Genomic DNA, 25085 nt, shown 5'->3' on the forward strand with positions numbered 1-25085 from the left:
TTCAGAAAGGTTAATTATACCCAGGTAGTGACTTTTGCATGTATTTAGCAAAAGTTTTGAATATAGCAAACATGTTGAATACAGCAAAAATTCAAGTTAGAGTTCTGTTGTACAAATGTGCAGTTCTGCTTTATGGCATTATTCTCAAAATATATAAAATAGGCCTTTTTTAGTAAATAGCCAAGATTGCTAAAGCCTTTGATTTGTGTGATTTGGGAGACAAAATGATTAAGCAGAAGGCAGGCATGCGAGGTTTGCTTTCGAGATATGGCATTTGGAGAGGAATTGGAATTCTTTCCTGGGCCTGGGGGATATTGGGAAATCTACGGACTTCCTGTAAGGACAGAAGAGGCCCGTCTGCAGCCATGCCTAGAAAACATTTTCAAAGTGAAAAATATTTAGCTTTCCTATTTCAAGCGATTTGGTCAAACAAGGCTAACCCACAGGCTAGAAATCCACATCAAATTCTTTCACAGCGAGGGCAAATATCGGCATCTGTGTCTGTGGGTGGAACTGGGTCAAGACGCACCTCGAGGCCTTTCTTACTCTCTTGTCTCTGCATATCAGCTTGGAGCCAAGGCTGCCTGTGCCCTGTGACCAGCATAAAGTGGGGGCTGGCAGCAAGAGGCATCTGCTTCCCAGGGACCCTCCATCAGCTCGCTGCTGCTTTTTGTTTCATGAATCCTAGTTCAGGACCGATGCCCTGTTTCTCTCTTACATCTACTTAGCACCCTTGGAAACCCCACCCTCCCGCTCAGCTAAGGTCCCTCATACTGTTCTCTTAAGTGGTTACTTTATTGCCAACAGAAGCTGAAATCCTGGCCAGCTCTTGTCCTAGGCCTCCTGTGCCCACTAAACACATGCCTGGCCATTGTGTACTCTCCTTCCTATTGTTCTTTAAAAGGTGGGTGTGTTTCCTGGCAGGCTCGCAGAGCAGCCGCTAGGACGGCTGTGGGTCCCTGCAAGATCTCCAGGGTGGCAGGCTGGTCCCGCCATGCGGCGGGCGAGTCATGTGGGCGGGTACAGCGCATAAAAGGCTCACAGGACATAGTAAATAGATGTAAGGCTAAGAATAAGCTAAATATTTATTACTTAAAGAAGAGGGAGACAGAGAGACATGGAGAGAAACATAGGGAGAGACAGAGACACGTGTGCACACGCCAAGAGATGGGGGACCAAAGAGGAAGAGTTAAGATGGCGGCGAGGGAGGTCAGAAGTGGCTGGGGGTGGGCGTGGTTAGCTCTTAAAGGGACCAGACCCAAAGGAATAACATTCCCGGAACCTTTTTATAATAAAAAGTAGAAGGTTAGACATTACAGTTTGAAGGAATTGGGGTGGCGAATTCTCAAGACTGCTTCTGGCTGATTTGTGGGCATCGTCTTTGGGGGGGGGGGAGAAGATCCTAGAGAAAGCTGGGTGCTGGTCACATCCTGGCATAGCTGGTCTCTGCTTCTGACCGGTGTCTGTGGCATGGAAATGTCTGGTGTCCCTTGTACCTGGTTAGGGTGTTGGCAGAACAGAGGACAAAGTTAAATTAAGAAGAAAATTTTTTAGGACCCGGGAATTGAGGGGTTATGTATCTGACCTATTTACGGTGGGTTCTTTAATTTGGCTCCCTGGAACTCATAAGAAAAATGGAAATTTTAGACATATATGTTGTATAATGGCTGTGACATATTTTCATATAATAAAAAGTATTTTTATTTGGTGAGACAATCTGGCAAAACCTCTTAGCTATCAAACTGTCAGAGATCTTTGAGAAGGATAAGATTTTACTTGAGTTACTGATTAAAAATGACAGAGAACTTACTTGGTTGGCACCCAGAGCTACTCTTTGGTCCTCCCTGGTCGCTAAAGGTTGTATTTGACCTTTGTTGTTTAGTGCAGGGCCTGTCAGGCTTTTGAAGACCCTGTGGACTAAGAAATCTGTAGGAAGACAGGCCTACCTTACCCTGGGCAGCTAGACTGTCGATTCCAGTGATTCTGTCCACCTTTGGAGGTCTCCAGTTTAGGTGAAAGGCAGTTTTTGCCCAATGGTCAGCGCTTGGCAGTCTAAGCAAACTGCAGATGGACGTTGTTCTGAGACGTTTGTCTTCTGTCTTCTTGGAGGAAACAGAGTGCTTGCTAGGAGCCAACCTGTCTCTTTTTGTTATGAAAAATTATTTAGTAATTAAATATTTAAATATCATATTCCCCAGATCTCTGAGCAGTTGAGGGCTGATTATTAGGTATAGCTGTCGTATAGAATCTGTCTGGAAGGTTGGGTCTGAGTTTGACTGTACTGGCTCTTAACAGGTAAGATCCACATTTGTAAAAAGACAGAAAGAAAGAAAAAAAACTGTAACATTAAGATTAGTGGCAGAACTGACAATGGTAGAGAACAGCTTAATATTGAATAAAGTACATACCAGTTTAAAATATGAGACTTATGATTTTGTAGTCTGAAACGAGATGCAACGAACAATCATTATGTATAGAAAGATTGAACAGGAATTAGGCAAAGTGCATGTTTCTGATGGGCCCTATCAGAAGCGTGTCACTATGCAAAACACCTGTAATCAGAGTTAATGAGAGGATTTTGGTGAACACCAAGGAGGGGGAAGGGAAGGCAGGACATACATAAGAATGAGAGAGCTTGGTCGCATGATCTGGCTCTCAGTGAATCTAGCGATAAAGTCACCTGACCCCAATGAACATGGCGGCAGCCACGTGTTGCGGGGGGGGGGGGGAAAGTTACAATTTTAGAGCTGTAAGGGTTTTAAGCTTAAAGAGAGGGACTTGAAGGCGTTATCTACCCTGTTGTTGAGCCGCCATGCCGAACCATAAGCCGCAGAGGGGGGCAAAAGGCTGGAACCGAAAACTGCACCATGTCACGCACGGCTGGAATGGAAAAGCCGCAGGAATTTTAAAAGCCTAGGGCTCCCTGCTGTGGGCGGTTGCTATCCAGAGTCTGAATCGTGAAAACCCGCGCAAACAAAACGAATGCCCAGGACCACATGAACGAGCGTCCTCGATCCACGGGTGGGGTGTTATGGGCCTAGCTGGATCTGGGCAGGTTACTCAGAAACCAGAGGCCGGGGCCGCTCCATAGTGGCGGTTACAACGAGAGGAGAGAAAAGGGAAAGAAAAGAAGTGAAAATGAAAAAAGATACAGAAACTGAGGACCCGGTCCCCAGTCGAGTGCACAGCACGGGAAGTATGCAGTGCTAACGCAGGCGGACCAACCCCCGGGGGTCGCCCAAGCACGATTCCGGTAAAGGAAAGCTACCGTAGCAGAATGAAAGCAACCGTCTGTAGCAGAACGAGGAGCCACTCACCAGTTGAGGCCGTCCAATTGAAGCCTTCCGGGAAGCCAGTGGTGGGAGTGGAAAAAGAACCTGGTTCAGGATATCCGAGTCATGGGACACCAACTTTGTTCTTTAAAAATATAACATGATGTTGGGATGCCCCGAGCGGCCTGCGAGCCAGGCAGAGGCTGCCGCCAGAGCAATGCAGGTTCCCCGGGCAAGCGGCAGAGTCAGGCGGCTGGATGCGGTGGACGGCAGAGTAAATGGACATAAGGCTATACATAAAGCTAAACATTTATTACTTAAAAAAGAGGGAGACATTTATTACTTAAAAGGAGGGAGAGAGAGAGACATTGAGACAGACATAGAGAGAGAGAGACAGAGACACGTGTGCACACGCCAAGAGACAAAAACAGAAGAGAAAGAGTTAAGATGGCGGCCAGGGAGGTCAGAAGTGGCTGGGAGTGGGCGTGGTTAGCTCTTAAAGGGACCAGACCCAAAAGAATAACACTTCCTACTAAATTTGGGGTCTGCAACAATTAAAACCAGCCATAGAACTATTCTTATCCCGTAGGATCAGAATGGGAATTAGCAGGAACTCCGAAAGTTAATTAAAGCATAAAATCATGCAAACAAGAGGTGCACACATTGTAAGCACTTTATTTCAAATAAAGACGTTTGAATATCTCTTTATTTACCAGTCTTTTGAGGAAGAGCAGATTCTCTTTGGAGACACGAGTGCGTTTTTCAGGCGCTACACCCGATTTCTTCTGGTGGAATATGGCAGAGGATTCTTAATCTAAATTTTGTATTTTTTTTTAGAAAGATCTATTTTTTTGTTTTGTGTATATGAGTGTTGTCCTGCCTGTATGTATGTATGAATGTATGTGTGACATGTAGAGGCAGTGCCTGTGGAGTTGATTCTTCCTTCTGCTGTGTGGGTTCTGGGTATTAAACTCGGGTCACCAGGTTTGTGTGGTGAACACCTTTATCTCCTAACCTATCTTGATGGCCCTTTTCTTCCCCTCTAAGTGATTGTCTGACCATCTGGAAGTGTGGCTCACGAGGAGAACACTTGCCTACAATGATCCGAACTCTGGATTCTCAGTCCTCTTTTAACTTTGTCTGTTTGTTTGTTTGTTTTCTAGACAGGGTTTCTCTGTCTAGCTTTGGGGCCTGTCTAAGAACTCGCTCTGTAGACCAGGCTGGCTTTGAACTCACAGAGATCCGCCGGCCTCTGCCTCCTGAGTGCTGAGCCAAAAACATGTGCCACCGCCGCCCAGCCTAATTGAACTTCATTTTAAAGTCAAGCTCCCGCTACATCACTCTGGACGGGCTAGAGTTCACTATGTAGGTGAGGCTGGTCTCATTTTTTTGGTTCTCTCTTCCCTTTTCACCTAAGTGCTTGGATTAAAGGTATGGCTTCCTTTGGATTTTTGTTTTGAATTGAGGCCTCGCTAACTTGCGCAGGCCTCTACCTTCTAGAAGACCTTCCAGTCTCAGACTGTGGAGTAAGTGTAATGACAGACCTGGGCCGTTTCTCCCTTGGACTCTCTAATTAAGCCTCTGCTCCTACTGTACCCACCTGAATCTTGTTCTCAAGTTAACTGGGGAAGTGTGTTCGTTATTTTGTGTTGCTGTGATAAAGCTCCATGGCAACAGGAAGCTGGCTGATCACAGTGGGACTTTAAACTCTTCAAAGCCTGCCACAGTGAAGACTTTCTTCAGCAGGATTCCACCCCATAAAAGTCATAACCTTCCTCAGCAACCCCCTAAACAGCTCCACCGCCTGGGACCAAGTGTCCTTATATGCACAAACTGTTCAAATATGCATTTACCGTTCAAATCAGCACAGCGCAAAACCTGTGTGTAGCTAAACTCAACAGCTGTCAGTCCATTCCCCTTTTCCTTGCCCTCACATCAGTGCCCAGCAAAGAGGATCAGGCCTTCCCTTTGTTTCTAGAAATCCTCTTCTACCAGCTACACTTCCTCACGCTCCTTTGTGACTGTTTCGCGTCCCTCCAGCTCCGAAACGTTGGGAGACTTCCCTCTGAGGGACCTCTGTCACATGCAATGGGGACCCTAAAAATACAACCCTGAAGAGTTAGAACTGCCCCCCAGGAGGTCCAGCGCAGGGGGAGAGATGAGGCCGAAGCCCTGGTACCAGAGGAAGATCAGCGCTCCCCGGAAGAGTCTTTGTCGTGGTTCCTATGGATAGCTCGGATAGTTCGCCTCACAGCAAAGTCAGTGCGCGTGGTTTCTTAGCCTTGGTGTCAGCTTTTCTATGACACCTTTCTCTGCTACAAGGTCTGGTAAAGAAAACAGGGCACTTTCTCTCCTCAGATCTGGACAACCTTCAAGCGAGTCCGTTTTCCCTCGCCGATTCCTATCTCCTGGTTGCTTTTGAGACCGGAAAAATAAAGCGAGGAATTTAAGGATCCAGGTGTCCATTTACATTTGTATTTTATACTCAAACACACTCATTTTTTTACGGATTTATATGTGTTGATAAAGTGGCACCTTAGTTTATATCTCTTGCTTTGATAACTTTCTTGAGTTCTAGAAAAATGCCTGATTCGTATGATGAGCATGGATGATTTGTATGGTCAAGCACTTTGGAGGTAATATAATCGGCTGTGCTTCAATACTTTGAAACTGTGCATGTTCCGACATGATTGATGAGTTGGAAATAATTTAGACATTACCCTAAATGTCCCCTCGCCCGTGATGAATTTCACCTGTTACAAACGCCAGGCGTGTGGAGGAAAGTGCACCCGGCTGAGCCTCAGAGGAGCACACGAGACTCACGCAAGCGTTCCTCTACCACCCACCTTGGTTTCCGTTGGGTGTTAGTCCACAAGACCTCACACTTGGCCTCGATGAGATCTGGAGGTTACACATTGTTTATTCCCTCGACTGTTCCTCTCCGTGTGTTTCCCAGGCCCCTCAATCACACGTGTGATTTCTGCGTGGGTCCTACGGTGTCAAAGTCCACATTAAAATGTAGAGTGGCGTACAGTTCTGCCTAGAATGTACACTGTACCACGGAAGCACTCTTCACGGAGCGGCAATTCTGAGGCAGGGCCCCCTGCTACCCAGATGCCATATCCAACTGGTGAAGACAAGCCCTTTCAAACTATTTGCTTCCCAGTTGCAATATTGGCTCAAGGCTCTTTTTCCCATAAGTTCCCACTTGCTACCAGAGTTTCAGGACAAACGCTCTGGCTCTAGTAATCCCAAAAGACTAGGCTCAGCCACCCAGTCCACTGTGCTATTAAAGAGATAATAGTAGTGAAGGGTAGAAAGGAACAGCCAAAGCAGCTTGCTGGGAAGAGGAACAGAGAAAAGAGGGTCGGTGGACCCAGGTACCGACAAGAGCTTCAGTTTTAATTAGAGGAGCAGTTGGGTCAGGGGCCAAGAAATACACACACCTAGGCAGTCTTGATCAAATCGTGTTTTGATTGGTCACTGTCTTTGTTCCGTTTCTGCAAAGTGATGAGAGGTCCTTGTGGCTTGAGACGTACGTGAGATGGATGTTTCTTGCAACGAGTATTCCTGCTGGGGGAGATACCAGCATGCGTGAGTTATCTTTGAGGCTCTGTTGGCCCTGGAACCCACGGTACCAACCAGGTTTAGGACAACGGGGACAGTTTGGGTACTTTTGGGATGGTGGCGGGGATCTGGAGGTAGACGTAAAAGCTGGCAGTGAGTGCTTCGGGTGCTCTTAGCTTTGTGGCTCCTGTTTGGAAAGATGATCAGCTTCCAGGAGGACACTCACTCATTGAGCAATATCATGCCTACATGTTGGACATGGGCCGATGTAAAATGAAGGCTGGGTTCCTGGGCTTCTAGCTTGCTTTTAGCTACCTTATATACTCGAGGAAGTCAGTGATGCTTAGGAAATGCAATTTCTAAATTCTTGTTCTATAATTAATCCGTCCAGGTATGCTGTTTTGCAGGTTTATGAAGTTGTTTGAACCTAAATGTAGAACTTGGCATTTGTTCATGTCCAATTTATTCGTCTTCCCAGGAACATCTAGCAAAGCTAGTCAATAAATATTTGTTGAATTGAATGGATTTTCATTCTGCTTGAGACTATCTGGACAACTTAAAAACGTTTTGAAGTTTTAGCTATTTTATATTCTACAATATTTAAGCCTTTCCACTGTGAGACGTGATTAGACGTGACAACCCTGGTTCTCTTGCCTCCCCAGCTGTGTGCTTTCTGTAAAGGAGACAAATGTTCTACTTCTGAGTCCACACTGTGTTAGAGCAGGACATTTCTTGAACCTGGTGTTGTACATGCTTCCTTCTTTAAAGAACAAGATGCAGTCTTGAAGCAAAATAAAAACAATGCGGGGCTGTCCCTGAGACTTTAAACCATGGCAAATAAGAGTGTGTTTCTTTGCTTTGAGAGAATCACCGGTGTGAATCCTGCCCGAGGCAGACAAGGACAGACAACTCCTGAGGCGCTGACTGGTGCTGGCTGGCCTGGAATTCCATGGCAGAAGTGGGCACCTAACTCCTCATGCACTGGCTGGTCTGGGATCCACTGATGTTTAAGCAGGGTTGACTCTCAGTTTCAGTTGAGGCTCTCTTGTGTTCTGGAAACAATTTTCAACTTTATTCCAAACAGGATTGTCCAATGCTTTTTCCAAGCATGCACATCAAAGAGCCCTGCCCTGCATCAGCCCCCAAAGAGAAGCCCTCAGATGAGGAGTCCCCCATGTCTCTCTGGTAAGGACCCCCACTCCAACCTTCCAAAGGAGGCTGTAGGTTACTGCCCCTCCCACCCAGCAGAGGGAGGATGATTGTAGGTTTCAGCCTTTTTTTTTTTTCTCCTTTTCATTCTGTGAAAGAGCGACAATGGGTAATGGGCTTTTCCAGGATTTTAATGTTTCTGTGTCTTAAAAATAATCCATCGTAGGCAGGATAGGAAGACACAGAAAAGAACAGAAGGCAATAAAAACTAGCGACAGCATTCACGTAAGTTGCTAAGGTCTTGCATCTGGTTACCACTGCCTGCAGAGTTGATCCATTAAGCCTTCTGTAGAAAAGGGCGCAGCGCCCTACAAACCTTAACAAATAAAACACAGCAGCGCAGGGAGGTGCACGCGGAGAAATCCAAACAGCCTCGGGCGCTAAAAGGCTCTTGGTCTTTTACCGAGGGACGGGCTGAGTTTTCGGAAAGGAAACCAAAACCGGAGCCTGACGCTCGCGGCTCGCGCTAATCTTTTTTTCTTCCCTCTTTTTCGCGTTGCTCAGGAAGGAAGCCATTGGGGCGACAAGCAGGCTCTTATCCAGGGCTTCTTATCTTCAGCTGAAGCAGCCGGCCCTGGAAGTGAAATTCCGAGCCACCGCCAGGAAAGGCTGCTTCCTTAATTGAGCGTCTCCCTTTTGATGTCGGTCTCCCTGCAGAGCCTGGGGCTGGTAGGTCCTCTGGCCAACACCAGCCCTGTGTAATCTCTCGCTCACCAGAAGCAGATTCTCGGTGGAGGGCGAGGCTTTTGCGCAGGGCCTTTAATAAGGTTTCTCAACCTTGCACGTGCCGGCCAGGCAGAGGGAGGGACGTTTCTTAGGAAAGCCACTGATCAAAGACATCAAGATTCAGGCACTGGGGGCTTTCCCAGTCAGGAGTCTGAATTTCCGGGAGTGGGGGGTTGGGGTGAGGGGTGGTAGGTGTGTGTGTGGGGGGGGGGGCTTAGCTGAATTCAATCATTCCCCCTGAAAAACCTTACCCAGGCCTATTGCTTCAGGACCAAGTCTCCCCCAGTTCCAACTCCTGGGAAATCAAAGCTAATGGTCTTTGAGATTTTTCTCGATCTATTTTGGGTTATTTGAAACACAGGCTTGTCAGGGACTCTGATATATTGTTTGGTAGTTAAAGCAATTGGGGGTGGAGGAGGGACCCCTAAAAACTCAGCCAAAGGCATACAACAACCCTTTAAACTAGGGTATACAAATCCTTTAAATGAGCGTATCACCAAACACAATGACATCATCGTCAAGGAATTGACAGATATAAAACCTGTACGGCCCTGGCATGCATATTTTGAAAAGCTCAGAAATGTGTATTAATGCTTTATTAATCACTTCCGCTGAAGCCTGAGTTTGCCTCCAAACTTCAGCCCTCATGGACCCGAATGTAACCTAATGTAGTGCTGGGCCAAACAACTGCCTAACTTAGAAGTTCAGTCTTGTGACAAGTAGTTTATAGCAATCGATCCCAAGAAGCCAGCTCACTCATATCAAAGGCAGAACACTGACCTGTAGCCAGTTGAGTATGTAGTCACTTTCTTGGCTGGCCCTAATGTTGTGTGATCATGTTACAGTTCTGAAGTTCTGTGCACCTCCTTTGGTCCTAAGCACTCAGGCTGACTTTCCTAAGAGTTTGCTGGAAGACTCAAGGGAGCTAAGTGGATGCTTTCAGACTGATTTTACTTTCTTCTGCTCCTTTTTGTTTATTCTACCCTCCTACAATATATTATTTTTATAAGACAGAAACATTAAGAATTTTTTTGTGGATTTTAAAATAAAAAACTCTCACAACTTACTTTTTATATTTTCTGGTAATCCTTTACATATGCTCAACATGAAAGACAAATCGGCCAGCGGTAATCATGTTTATCCACCTTGTCAAAATACTCTCGGGTCATAGGAATTGAAGGGCTCGTCCTGGCAAGCTTCCCCTGCTTTCCTTGTGTCCTTCTCCTGGTACTCACGTTAAACCTGGAGCTTCGAAGAGGCATCAAGGCTAGCGCGTGCCTGAGTCTGGACTTTGGACCTGGGGATGTAGCTCAGCAGAGTCTTTGCCTAACATACATGAAGCCCTGAGTTTGGTTGCCAGCACAAAACATGGCATGGTGATGCCCTCCTGTGAAGTTAGCTCTAGGGAGGTGGAGATAGGGGGACCAGGGTTTCCCAGCAGCCTAATGAGTTCAAGGCCAGCGTGCGACACATGTAATTATCTTAAAAATAAATAAAAGTCTGGGCTTTAGAACTGAAAGGGACTAGTCTAAAATCTTTGTTTTATCATCACTAGGGCAACAGTGGGCCAGTTATTTCACCACCTTGTGACTCAGTTTCTTCCTATATGGTTAAGTTTAAATGACATTTTACGTGCAAAGGGGAGAGCAGAGAATGTATGAAATAAATATGTTAGAGAGAATAGACACTATTAATTAACATTAATTAATGGGTCTCATTCTCCATGTGATACTCTAATCTGGAGACAATGACACCATCATCCAAGGGTGGCCTTGTAACCGTAGCTCTCATTGTACTCAGGTTCATGAACACAGACTTGGAGTCTCAGCTGCTTAGGAAAAACCCTCCTTAAACTGGGTATGCCTCTTTGTGAAGGTGGAGTGGGGAGGATCAGGAGTTTTAAGGCCAGCCTACATACCAACTGGCTAACCTAGCTATATGATGCCCTGTCTCAGATAGATAGATAGATAGATGATAGATAGATGATAGATAGATAGATGATAGATAGATAGATGATAGATAGATAGATAGATAGATAGATGATAGATAGATGATAGATAGATAGATAGATAGATGATAGATAGATGATAGATAGATAGATGATAGATAGATAGATAGATAGATAGATAGATAGATAGATAGATAGATGATAGATAGATGATAGATAGATAGATAGATAGATAGATAGATAGATAGATAGATAGACAGACAGTTTTTCTTGTACTGGACAGACAGCCCAACTGCTGGGTTGAGGATACGGCAGGATTTGGACAGTTTAACAAGTGGTCAGAGTGCAATTATCTCAGACTTAGATATCCCAAGGAGAAACAGGGCACACCAATATGGTCCTCCAAGATGGCAGCCTGAAGCCCTGCGGCTCTGTTTTCTACCCTTCTCACAGGCTTACTACGCTCCCTCCACTGAGTCCTGTTCTTCTCTAGGCCTAGCATGGGCATCCTGCTTGGAGCCTTTTCTCTACCCTTTCTCTTCCTAGAAGACCCTTTGACATGCTTCCACTTGCCAGACTCCTTGATCAGCAATCCTCCCCGAGCGTCATCTTAATTGGCTTTCTTCTTCCGGATAGTTCAGTCAGCAGCTTTATATCCGACAAAAATCGTGACTCTGGTGTATTTCTGCATAGACTCATAGGGACAGACTCGTCTCTTGGTGTTGCTGGCGCCTAGTACAAGGAGTAGGTGTTTGGTGCATGTTATTTGAATATTTGAAGAGAAGGGCAGAAAGGCTAAAAGCGCATGGGCAACATAAGCAGGTGGAGAAAAACGTGTGGACCAGAGGACCGAAGCTGTGCTGATTGAAAACAAACAAACAAAAACAGAGGGTAATCCAGAAGTAAATGTCAGGGGACAGCACAGAATAAAGATAATGAAGAAAGAGACGGTGACAGCGGTGGTATGTGGGTAGTGGTGTCATAACGTTTATGGTAATTTCAGTCACGTATAAAAATTTCACCTCTCAGGTGTGGTGGCGCACGCCTGTAATCCCAATGCTTGAGAGGCAGAGGCAGTCAGATCTCTGAGTTTGAGGCCAGCCTGGTCTACAGGATGAGTTCCAAGACAGCCAGAGCTACACAGAGAAACCCTGTTTCAAAACAAAACAAAACACAACAAAAAAAGAAAAAGAGAAAGAAAATTTCACCAATGAATTCTTCAAACTGTTTTCTGTTATCTTCTGTTTGGGTTTTGTTTTGGTGTGTAGGGAGGGTTAGTGCCCATTATACATAAGTGGGAGCCATAAAGATAGTTTCCTCTTTCCTCAGGTTTTCTGATTCTTTCTTCTGCCACCTCAAATCCACTGAGCCTTCTTAGTGGATTTTATTAATTTATTGTGCTTTTTATATTGGGATTTCATCGACTTTTTAGAAACACAGCTTCTTTCTACTGATACTCTGAGCAAGCGGACATTGTCACCATCCTTCCTTTATGCGTGACGTCCTTTAGTTCTTTGAACGGATTCTAAATGGTGACTCTGAAGTCTATATGTAAATTCCAACATCAGGACCTGGTCCAAAGAAGTGCCCATTGCCTAGCCCGCCCCTCCCCTACACACCGACTGCCATCTTTGAAAGTTTTTTGCTGAAAATTTACTGAGGTTTGTAGCAACTCTGGATACTGATTCCCTGTCCCCATTTCTGGAGCTTGCTCTTAGCAATTGCTTGCTTGTCTAATTACTCAGACAGACTGATTCGTGAGGTCTTTGGTGGTGGTGTTTCTCAGAGTTGTAGACATGGATGTGCGCGCAGCTTCCCTAGGGAAGCAACTGTTTCTTACGAACTCTCCGACTCTCTGACTTTCTGTCCCAGTCCCTCTGTTTGTGCTCTCAGTTGACATTACACTCACTTGTTGGGCTCATTAATTACTCACTGATCATTAATTACTCACTAATTGCTCTAGCCTATTATGAAAATGCCCTAGCACACCCATTGTCCAACAGTCTGAATCCAGATAATTCCTAGCAGGGGGTTTTAACAACACTACAAAAATTTGAGGCCTTTTAAATTTTTCTGCTTCTGAAAATGGTCTCTCAGATATTCTAGACCTATAGCCAAAGTTGGTTATCACAATGTGGTGAGAGACTTTGGGTGACTGTCCAGGTAGCCAGCTGTGTCTGTCATTTCTTGTGTCTTTTGGAGGTTGCTTACTTGCTTGCACTTCCTGAATACTCAGTTAATATTATTTTCCTTCTCAGGTCTTTGATGGGGTTGAAGCCTACATGGTCACAGTTACAATCCTCTTCTATCTTAACTAAGAGCATATCAGGTATGAGACTCAGATTCTGCAGGGTAGGTTACCTCTCATAATTTGCCATTCCCCTATGATCTGAACATTTAGTATGTGTTTCTTATCCAATGTTGTTTTTGTTGGTTGTAGATCTATTTTTGTGTATGTTATTACCCTTTCTTTCTCCTGGATAAAACTTGATAAATATATGATGTAGATGGGTCTTCTTTCTATGTGTTGCTTTCATTGGTTAATTAATAAAGAAACTGCTTGGCCTGATAGGTCAGAACATAGGTGGGTGGAGTAGACAGAACAGAATGCTGGGAGAAAGAAGCAGGGTCAGAGAGCCTCCCGCCATGAAACTGCAGGGTCAGGCATGCTGAATCTTTCCTGGTAAGCCCACGGGCTTGTGATGACATACAGATTATTAGAAATGGGTTGAATCAATCTGTGAAAGTTAGCCAGTAAGGGGCTGGAGACAATGGGCCAAGCAGTGTTTAAATGAATACAGTTTCTGTGTAATTATTTCGGGTGTAGGGTAGTCGGGGCACCGGGATCCTGGCAGGAATACAGCCCACCGCTCATTCTACAAATATGTGTGTGTGTGTGTTTAGAACCTTCTTATTTAGACAAAATGGGCAAGTGTAGTGTGTATTCATTCCACCCATGACCTTGGGCTATCTGGCCTGATTGAGGCAGTGCTTCTTGTCTGCCTGTCTGCTGATGTCTTAAAAGGAAAGAGAGGGACACAGTTGCTCGCTCTCACTCATGTGGTGGTTGGAGGTAGGGCTACTGGTTCCATTCTCCTCCAGGCAGAACGGAGGACCATGCAGCTATTTGCCTTGCTGTGTATCCATGAGTGTATCCTGATAAATCCTTGATTCCCCCTTTGAATGGGCTCTCATGATGTTGTCACAAATATGCCCAGTGTTTACTCTGTGTTGCTCCCCCCCCCCCACCGATTTGTTCTTTATGCTTTTTCTCCTTCACCTGTGTCTCAAGAACCTGTCCTGGAGGAGTTGCTTTTTGTTCTCTGGATTTTAGTTAGATTCGGGAAAGAGTCGAGGGCAAAAGGCATGTCAAGAGAGAATATGTCCTATCTTAATTTTCTCTCTGCTGGGTTCCATGGGTTATCCATCCATATGTCTCTCTTGGAAGGTCATGGTTCTCATCAAACAGACTTTCCCATGTAACCCCTTTTCTTTGAATGGTGGTGACTCCACCCTGCCCTTGAACCTAGTGGCTGATCATGCTGAGTGGGTGATGTTGGTGCCCGACTGTTATAAGTCCCAAGGTATTTACTTTCTATTATTTGTTTCACTAAATCTTGCCCATAACTTTGTACACAGTCCATTCATTAAACAGGCCTTCCACTAACTGTCTTTAAATTACCCAATATGATCACGCCATCTGCTTTCTCATGGGACCCTGGCTAACAGCAGCCATGTTGCTGCAGATGGCAGCTAAGCATCTTGGTAGCCAGGTCCTCTTATGACCTTGCTCTTGAGCTTGCCTTCCTGGGGGTGAGGTGTGGGATGTGGTGTAATAGAGGAGATACGTGGGGGGGAGCAGTGTTAATGGAGTGGTTCTGAACCATGCGAAGCTCAGATCGACAGCAAAGACTCATGAGCTTGGAAAAAGATGATTGCGGGAGAATTATCTGTATTCTGTCAATCATGTATTTTAATAAAATGCTGGTTGGCCAGGCAGGAAGTATAGGCGGATCAACCAGACAGGAAATAGAGACGGGGCAATGAGAGCAGGAGAAGGTTAGGAAGGGGAAGCCCACTCCTCCATTCCTGCCCAGACCACAGAGAAGCAAGATGTAACCTGCCCTGCTGGAAAAGGTACTGAGCCACATGGCTAACATAGACAAGAATGTAAGAATCAGTTAATAAGAAGACTGAGCTAATGGGCAAATCAGTTTTATAATCTTATGGAGTCCTGGGTGTGATTTTCTTTGGGGCTTGCTGGTTGTGGGGTACTGGGTGGGACAGATACACTAACAAGCAAGCCGACCCTCATGTTACAGATGATTTTTTTGTTGCTTTGTGAACAGAGAAAAAAGGCAGCGTACAGAGGAAGGCCAATGGGGAGACTCCTACTCTACCCTGGGAGCAGTGACACTTGAGAAAAGGAACCCCTAGTAAGAAGTGGAAGACAAACACAAGGACACTCAGATTGAGAAGAGAAGGAAAGGCAACACCAAAAGTCACATATCACGAAAGGACCTGAGGCATCTGGAGGGCTGAGGAAGACAGATAGGGGTTATTGGCAGCTTAGATTTACTAGATGCTTCCTGAATGAAGATGACAGGGACCCAACGAACTTGAGGTCACTCCAGTGTCCCCCAGCTTTGCAAAGTACGTGTCGAGATCTCCATTCTACAGCTAAAAAAAAAAAAAGACATAGAAAGCTAGTTACTTACGCAAGGGGACATACTGAACAAATTCATGAGTAACTGATCTGAGATTCCAACTCCAAAGCCTGAATCCTGCTGCCTCTCAAGACACGTAGACTACATGTCGGGAACACTTGCCCCAAACCGGTGATTGTCAGTCTTCCTGATGCTTTGACCCTTTAGTATAGTTCCTCATGTTCTGGTGACAGCAAGCTGTAAAATTAGTTTGGTTGCTACTTTATAACTGTAATTTTGCTATTAGTATGAATCATAATAAATATCTGTGTTTCCTACTGGCCTTAGGTGACCCCTGAAGGGTCGTGAGCCACAGGTTGAGACATGCCCCGCCTACCCTACCCACCTCTCTCTTTACCTTGGGTAGCCCCACCCCTCCCTAATTAACTACTTAATGCTTTCCAATTCACCAAATCCTTTCCTACTTCCAATGCAGGTGTCTTCACTCTTATCACCCAGTTAATCATAACAACCAGCATTTGTCAAATATATTAAATGCATCACTTTTTTTTTTTTTTTTTGCAAACTTGTCACATTATTTCTTTATCTTCATGGTATATGTAAGGGGCATAGTACAGAAACCACCCAAATGGCTGCTCCATCATTGGGAGAAGGTTTTTATTGTTAATAAGAGAGAGGGGACAGCCAGAGACATCCGGAAGAGTCCAGGGCAGAGAGAGAACGAAGCAGACTGAACATGACCAGGGCTTCCTATGAGAAAAGGAAGAAGAGTAGGAGATGATAGAGATGATAGAGGGCTGTGAGGAGGACAAGCATGGGGGGTGGGGGCTCTGTGAGCTGGAGCAGGTCCAGGAGTTCAGGGTATAGCAGGAGGTGGGAAGGGCCAGAGGCTATGTGGGTGTCTTTGAAATGTAAAATGGGTACTTATGAATAAGGACTGAAGGAGCCTGGAGGCCAGCATGGGCTCTGATATACAACCACATATATATATATATATGTGTGTGTGTGTGTGTGTGTGTGTGTGTGTCCTGCCAGAAACAAGGGAAATGACTTCTTTCGGTGGATGGGAACTATTTCACTAGCTCCTGAGGATTGCTGGATTTATCTAACCTCCAAAAATCCTTCTAGCTTGCGCTGGATCAAGGTTGCCATCTCCGGCAATTCCTGAGATCTCATGCAGAGGACAGTTTCTGTCCGACCCGGTCCTGCAGCCTTTCAGCCCCAATGGAACACACAGTTGCTTTTATTAGTTATAAACTGTTTGGCCTATCAGCTCAGGCTTTTTATTAACCAGCTCTTACAACTTAAATTTACCCGTAATTCCTATCTGTGTTTAGCCACAGAAGTTGGTACTTTTTCTCAGCACGGTGTTCTTATTTTGCTTCCTCTGTGCCTGATTGGTGACCGACTCTGCCTTTCTTCTTCCCAGAATTCTCTTAGTCTGGTCGCCCTGCCCATACTCCTGCCTGACGACTGGCCAATCAGCATTCTATTAAACTAATACAAGTAACCAATAGGTCCAGTGTACAAGAACATTTACCCACATCAATCTAACACACTGCACCCTGTGGGATGGGTGTTATTATTGCCTTCACCCACTAAAGGTACGCTGAGGGGTGGGAGTTTCTGTTTGCTTGGTTCGTAACATGGTTTCTTCTTCTGTTACCATGCTCACAAAGACATGTCAAGAGTTTGAACTTCCCTGGTGAGGAAGCTAATGCCCAGAGAGGCCTGGTAGGCGCAAGTAGCAGGAAGTTGGCAGGGGCTCAGGGCACAGGCTTTTCAGCCACTGACTCCTTCAATTCAGCCTTTAAGAAGAGGTCAAATGAGCCAGTGGTGGTGGTGCACATCTTTAATCCCAGCATCCGGGAGGTGAGTTCGAGACCTGCTTGGTCAACAGAGCAAATTCCAGGACGATGCAAAAAAGCTCTGTCTTGAAAAACAACAGTAACAACAACAACACCCCCCCCACACACACACCCACACAAACAAAAATTAGGAAAGCAAGAAAAAAAGGAAGGAAGGAAGGAAAAGACAAAAGAAGCAAAGCTCAAATGCCACCATCCCTAGGGAGCTGCAAGGGAAACAGATTCTCTGATAGAAGCTTCCCACTCCTCACCCCTCCCCTTGGGATGTCTCAGAGGAAACACTGTGTTCCCGGCTTCAAGCAGGAGCTCCTATTAGGGAGCATCTTGCTTCGTTCTCGGATCCCGCGTGGCTTGTGCCCCCCTCCCACTTCCTGCATTCCTGTCCTCATCTCGGGTTCTCAGAATCACACCTCCACTCATGTCCCTCGGCAAAACTGTGCTGGTGACAGGCTCTGCCGCCACCTCCCTCTCCCTGAGGCCACTGTGTTCACGCTGAGGAAGACACTCTTGGTGTTTCCGCTTTTCTCTGACCTTTGATCCTCCTCAAGCTCCTTGTATTGGGCTACACATTGTAGATTATACTTCCTCTCAAACTGAAGTCAGGCAGCAAGGAGCCAACCTGGGCACAGGATTCTCACACCAGGTCCCGGATCGGCTCTCCCTGACTTCTTGCGCGCAGCCGCAAGCTAATAAATACTTATCCGGTGACTGTTAGCAACCCAGCAAAGAGCTGAGATGAGCATACTTGTGGGGTAAAGCAGGGCACCTCTAAGTGAGCCAATATTTTAAAGTTCTGCTTTAAACCTACGTCTTAAAGTTGAGCAAAAGGAGTATGCCCAAGGGACATGAAACTCCATCAGGCTGTATCAGCGTTAGCACCTTGTTCACGTAGCATCTGCCGTGACCTCGGGTACCACGAATGAGACAGGAATCCAGCGACGGAAAACAACCACCGAAATGAAAAATCTCCATTTTCCAATGGGAAGCCTCTTCTAAGCTTCTAATCTGGGGGGAAACACCTGCCAATTCAGGAGCCACAAATACGATCTTCTCTCTGGGGAAGGAACTGGTTCTTCTCACCAGCTAGGGAGGCAGACGGCCTTTAGCTCCGATTGCTGGCCCGCTGCCTTCATGACTCAGCCTGAGCCCAGGCAGCGGCTTGGAGTCGGGAAGGTTCTTGTGGTACTCGGCAGCATTCATCCGAGGCAGCGGAATGCCGTGTGGCTGACGGGAGGGAACCACTGCCGCCTCTTCTTTTCCCCACGCTGGGGGTTTTCTTTAGCACATTTTCCTTCTCTTCGTGAAATTGCTGACTTGCCACTCCAGACGCAGAGTTTCTACGGAGGCCCAGTTATGGAATATGTGAACTACCAAGTCCCTTTCCACTGCGTCTCTCTTCAGTGTTTTAATGTGTGGGGAAACTGAGTCATACACACCAGGCGGTTTACTTGAGATGACATCATGCACTCATCTAGGGCTGAACTGATGTTTCTAAGTTTGGGGTTTCTGCCGATGACATCATGGGCTGAACTGACGTTTCTAAGCTTGAGGTTTCTGCCGCAGTAGCTGTAAGGATGGACCCACTTGTCACCACTGGGGGACAGAACGGTCTCTTGTAAATGACAGGTCATCAACACGGATTTGGAAATATGATGGTGACCAGGGACACTGTGCACAGTGTCCTCGGCAAAGAAATGGGAGCACAAAGGCCAGTGACTTGTGGGCACTTGAACTCTATCCTGTTGTATAAAGGAGCGGGCTGCATTCCCTCCGCCCGGCTAGCTTATACCCGAAATAACAACACACAAATTGTATTTATTTAAACACTGCCTGGCCCATTAGTTCTAGCCTCTTATTGGCTAACTCTCTCATCTTGATTTAACCCATTTCTAATAATCTGTAGGTCACCACGAGCTCGTGGCTTACCGGGAAAGAGTCAGCATGTCTTGTCTGACCTGGCAGCTTCACAGCGGCGGTTCTCTGTCTCTGCCTCCTTTCTCCCAGCATTCTGTTCTGCCTACTCCGCCTATCTAAGCTGCTGTCCTATCAAAAGGCCAAGGCAGTCTATTTAACCAATGAAAGCAACACATAGGAAGAAGATCCTCCTACACCACTACCCAACACTCTTCTCACGTCCCCTGTCTTAGACAAGGTTTCTATTGCTGTGAAGAAACACCATGACTGCAGCAACTCTTATAAAGGAGAACATTCAGTTGGGGCTGGTTTCAGTTTTAGAGGTTTAGTCCATCATCAGCACATCAGGGAGCATGACGGCACACAGACAGACACGGTACTGGAGAGGAGCTGAGAGTTCTATGCCTGGAGAGTGAGCCAGTGAGCCACAGGGCCCAGCTTGAGCTTCTGAAACCTCAAAGCCTGCTCAGGTAACATGCTTCCTCCAACAGGGACACACCTTCTAATCCTCTCAAATAATACCATTCCCTGTGAGCCTAACAGAAGCAGAGTTCCTTCAAACCCCCACAGGTACGGACGAACTGTGCTGGGCCACGGAACTTCTGCTATCCTGACTGTCTGACCGATCCGCAGAGCTGATCACTGGCTTCCTATTTTGACAGTTTCTATTTCCAGACCCTTCCGGGACCAGATAAATGGTAAAAAAAAAAAAAAAAATCAATGGCAAGAGGACCACGACTAGCTGAACCTTCCCGGGTCTTTGCAAACATATAATTCATAGTTTCTCACATTATTTTCTCCTTGTCACTTGATAGCATGAAGTGACAATGATGAGAAGCCAGGGTATCGTTTGAGTGAATTTTCTGATGCCCTAGGTGTGGAGGGGGAGGGGTCCTCCAAATCCAAAAGCTATTTCACTCATTGTATTCTCCTTGAATTCTACATGGGGCAAGAAGGATGAAGACTACAGAGACTATATCAAGTACCTTTTTTTTTAAAAAAAAATTCTTTTTTCTTTTTTGGGGAACGCCAATTGGTTTGTATATTTTTTAATAGCTAAATCAGCAGTTCTTGAGAATACCGATAGAAGGACTGTTAAGTAAATGTGAGAGCAAGAAAGGCTTTGTAGGAATTTGTAGATCAAAGCAACTGTGGGGAACACGAGGCTGCATCAACATAGAGAGCAGCCTTGCCATAGGAGTAGCGCAGAGTGCTTAGCAAACACACTTGGGCCTTGCTCACGTGGGGCTCAAGGCTTGCCAGAAGAACACAGCTCATCGAGCCTTCTGGAAGATTCCTAAGAGAGACTAGGATGTTGATGTGTGTGCTGCGAACAGCAAACAGAAATGCTGGACCATGTTTTGGATCTGACCAACATTCTTCTTTATCTTGACACTTAAAAGAGTGAAACTCAATATGTTTAGGGTTCCTGTTAATTATACATAGGGTCGAACCAAATAAATCCCAAACCCAAGTAATGTGTAAGGAAGTATTTCTAAGGCTCAGTACTTGGACTCTTCTCCAAATTAACCTACTATTCTTCCAGCAGACTCTGTGAGAAGATACCATTCCCTTTGTGTAGAATGGGCTAAAGTACTGCCATGTTTGGGCGCAATTGTGTGGATGGTCTTTGAGGTTCTCCCAACTTGACTTGAGCCAATGTTCAGCGAGCAACTAAAGTAGAAAGAATTCATGCAGCAGAAAAGCAAGAGCAGACCCACATTTGGGATTGCGCTTGTTCTTCTGTTGTACAGAGTTAACAAACCTGATGGTATGAACTGGATGCTGGTGTGGGAGGGCCTTCTGTCTATTGGTTGCTTTTATTGGTTAATGAATAACGAACTGGATTAGCCTATAGCATGGGAGAAGGGCAGAGTCAGAGAGACGCCATGGAGCCTGGTAAGCCACTGCTATGTGGCAATACACAGATTAATGGAGATGGGTTAAATTAAGATGTAAGAGTTACCCAATATTAAGCTAGAGCTAATGGGCCAAGCCATGATTTAGTTAATACAGTTTTGGTGTGATTATTTCAAGTCTAAGCTAGCTGGGCGGTCAGGAATGAAACAGGCTCCCCTCCTACAACACATTGGGCACCAATTTGTTGGAGAAGGCCATTTGTTCATCCCAAATGCTCAGGACCAAAATAACCACACAGAAACTACATTAACAGATAGATAGAAGGACCTCATACACCAGGATGCAGTGATGACTCCAAGTATCGCCTACGTGCATTACTTCCCAAGTAGTTTTGCAGGACAATCCTGCAGACAAAGTAACCCCAAACCAGGCTACTCCTATGTCTCTTGACTGCACCTCCCGTGTGAACCCTACCCACAAGAGTCTTATGTCACCTCCCGCATGTAAGGCTACGACCCAGATCTCAGCTGAGGGACTACACATCGAAGGTGTGGTGTTCCACTTTGCCCTACTCCCAAACCCACGCTTTGCTGTTCAGCCAAAGCCATTTCTGCCGTCAGTGCTGGGCTATGTGAGGATGGATAATTCAGGCATTACTCTCAGAATTCCTTCAGCTTTTCCTCTCAGGCATTTCTAATGTCAAAACCCTGAGTTCTGGGGCTATATTCCTTATGTATGTTCTCGAGGTCAGATACATACTGAACTTAATTCACGTGGTAGTGTGAGCAAGAATGGACCCCATTTGCGCACATATTTAAATACTTTGCCACCAGGGAGAGGAATGAAGGACTATGAGGTGACACACTTTCTTAGGGGAAGTGTGCCACTGAAGGTGGCCTTTGAGGTTCTAAATGTCCACATCAGATCCGGTGTCTCTTTCCCTCTGACTGGGGATCAAGAAGGAGCCCCCAGCTACCGCTCTGGTGCCGTGAGTGACGCCATGTTCCCGCCATGCTCCCTACATGATGATCATGGACTAATCCTCTGGAACTGTGAGCAACCTCCAGGTTAAATGCTTTTTTTCCATAAGCGCTACCTTGGGCACGGTGTCTCTCCCCAGTCCTTCGGTGGAAATAGTAAGTGGGTGGTGACAGCAGGCAGCGGAATCTCAGCTATAATCTTGGTAGCTCTCTTGGTTCCCCAGGGGTGGAGGACAGGGTTTTGCAAAACGAATGCCTCCCAAGTGTTTTTAATTTGTTCATCAGGTTGTGGGTTCTGATAGAAAGGAGGACAAGGGATGGCTCTTAGGGGGTCAAAGATAGCCCCCAAAGAACTTTTCTTTAGGCTATCAGATCAATGATATTGCAGACCCTTCAGAGTCCCTGAAGGTTTTTGTTTTGTTTGGTTTTGTTTATTTATCAGCTGGTCAGTCTATGCAGGCAGCTCCCCCAGGACTTCACAATTACGCATAACTAGTGCTGTATATCCATCCCATAATCAAGAAGCAGATGTTCCAGGCACTTGCCCCGCTCCCAATTTCCACGGTCGTCCTCTTAGCCCCTCTCTTGCCTGATCACAGTCCTTGGCTACCTGTCCCGCGCTACCGTCTCGCCAGCAAGAACCACGCGGTACACATAGGATACTTCTGCCGTAAAGCTTTAATGCCCCTTGGGAGAGCGGGCATCAGCCAACATGGCGGAGACCCAGATAAGATGGAACCCAACCCTTATAAAGGAAACAGTCCTCGCTTCTGACGTGTCACTCTTGGATTGGTTCACTGCCCATTATCCCAGATGATGCCTCGGGAGTAGGCAGGGACGCAGCGGTAGAGAGTTACCAAGCACGTGCGCTGGGATTAAAGGCGTGTGCTACATCACCTTGAACTCACAGAGATCTGCTTGTCTCTGCCTCCCAGGCATTGGGACCAAAGGCGTATACTACCACGCCTTGAGGTCGCAGAGGTCAATCTGCCTCTGCCGCCCAGGCATCAGAACTAAAGGCGTGTACCGCCACACCTTGGGGTCACAGAGGTCAATCTCTACCTTTGTTCCTAGAAGCAATGGAGAATGTGGTCCGGCCCTCCACAGCTACCTATCAGTTTTAATCTTTACATTTTACCTTAACAGGATGTCCCTCAAATTAAGATGGATTCTGTAGCGTGTAACTTCATGCACTGAACAGAATGCTATGTGGTGGTGGTTCCTTCTTATTGCTGGGGAGTAATCCATCGTGTGATCAGGTTTGAAAAAAAAAATGCCTTGTTGAAAAAAAATATTTGAACTATGTAGAGGTTTGAATGAGGTGTCCCCCATATACTTTGACATTCAAATACTTCATCCCTAGTTGGTGACATTATTTGGGGAGGTTTAGGAGGTCTGACGTTGCTGGAGAAAGTGCATCACTGGGGGAAGGGTTTGAGGTTTGAAAGCCTCCCACCACACCCAGTTCTCTCTCTGTTCCTTGTTTGTGATTTAGGATGTGAGCTCTCAGGCCTCAGCTTGCCGCGCCAGCCACCGTGCCTGCCTTCTGCTACCCTTCCCCGCCATGATGGTGGTGGACTGTTATTTCTCTGCAAGTGTAAGTCTCAAATAAACTCTTCTCCTATATGTTGCCTTGGCCATGGTGTTTTGTCACAACAGAAAAGTAACAACAACAAGAAGAAGTAACACATTCAAGCTGTGTGTCATTTTGGGGCATGAATGTTAAGAATAAGACCACTAGAAATATATGCCCGCAGATTTTCATGTGGACACAGTTTTTGCTTTTCTTTGGTAAAGGTCCATGGGAAAGGTGCTGAACCATGGGATAGAATGCCCGCAAGCAGGTTTTGGCATGGCTGTACCATGCTGTCTTCTTTGCCTTCTTCCAATGACTGACTTTTGCCATTTTACACCCCCACATGTTGCTGGCAGGGTTCTAAACATCCGTCTAAGGATGTGCAGTGCTAGCTCATGGGATGTTGATGCTGCCTCTCCCTAGGGGTCCTGATGCTGGGCAATCTCTCATGGGCTTGGACATTGCCCCTAATTCTCTTTTAATGTGAAATGTCTGCCCAGTTTTGGCTACCCATTTTTAAAATATAAATTGCATAAATTGTTTTCTTATCGTGTGTGTGCATGTGTGTTTGTGTGTGTGTGTGTGTGTGTGTGCGTGCGTGTGTGTGTGTGTGTGTGTGTGTGTGTGTGCATGCATGTGTGTTGGGATGGAATCAAAGGATCTCCAGCAGCCCCAGGTTGTCTCTGCCTTTCCCCCAGTCTTTCCCCTCTTGCAAACACTGACTGGGTTCCCTGTCTTCACCGTTAGCCTCGGCTTTCCTCCACAAGCAAGAGGGTTCTGAGTTTCTGGTCTTCAGGGGGACCTCAGTTTGCATTTCTCTGATAGTTAAGGGCAGTTGAGGTTTTTTTTTACTAATAGGCTTCTTGGGCATTTGCATTTCCTGTTTTGTAAACTGTTCGTGTCACTAGCTCACTATTGATTGGGTTGTTTTACGCGTGGCTCAGTCTTCTCTCTTACCTTGTTCTTTGTGTAGTATAGACATCAGTTCTTTGCAAAACACGGCTCCCATCCTGTAGACTGTCTCTTGACATGATCACTGTTTGCTGCACAGAAGCATTTAGATTTTATGAGGTCCCATTTGTAAGTTGTTGTCCTCGAGAAACAAATAAAATACTATAAATAAGAAAAGAGCCCAATTACCTCTATTTGTAGACGTTATGCTTTTGCAGGTAGAAGGCTCTAAAGAATTTATTAGAAAACTCCTAGACCTGGTAAACACACAAAGCGGTGGGATACGAAATCAGCATACAAAATCGGCAGCCTCCCTACATGCCAATAAAAGGGGGGGGGGGCTGAGCAGGAAAGCGGAGAGATGCTCCCATTCACAGTCACAATGGCCTAGCCTAAATCCAAACAAGCAAAAAAACTTGGAATCTAGTCAAAAAAAAATCTAATGAAAGATCTCAACGATCAAAACTTAAAAAAACAAAACCAAACTGAAGAAGACATTAAAAGGGAAGATGTAAGGTTGTCTTGTAATGAAGAATTCGTATAGTGA

At 45.9% G+C, this 25085-nt stretch overlaps 1 long non-coding RNA gene across 3 annotated transcripts; it reads right to left on the reverse strand.

Annotated features, from left to right (window-relative positions):
• Positions 1-1067: 1067 nt before the first annotated feature.
• Positions 1068-3714, reverse strand: LOC148117693 (uncharacterized). 3 transcript variants are annotated; one of them, XR_015736818.1, is made up of 2 exons: positions 3318-3714; positions 1068-1496 (listed from the first exon to the last, which is right to left on the reverse strand). It is a non-coding gene; the product is annotated as an uncharacterized LOC148117693 (long non-coding RNA). The 3 variants fall into 3 exon arrangements; XR_015736819.1 differs by lacking the exon at positions 3318-3714 and adding an exon at positions 2409-3304; XR_015736820.1 differs by lacking the exon at positions 3318-3714 and adding an exon at positions 1947-2398.
• Between the last annotated feature and the right edge of the window lie 21371 nt (positions 3715-25085).

This window comes from Myodes glareolus, chromosome 27 (assembly GCF_982192425.1).
Source record: "Myodes glareolus chromosome 27, mMyoGla1.1, whole genome shotgun sequence".
NCBI classification, from domain to species: Eukaryota; Metazoa; Chordata; class Mammalia; order Rodentia; family Cricetidae; genus Myodes; species Myodes glareolus.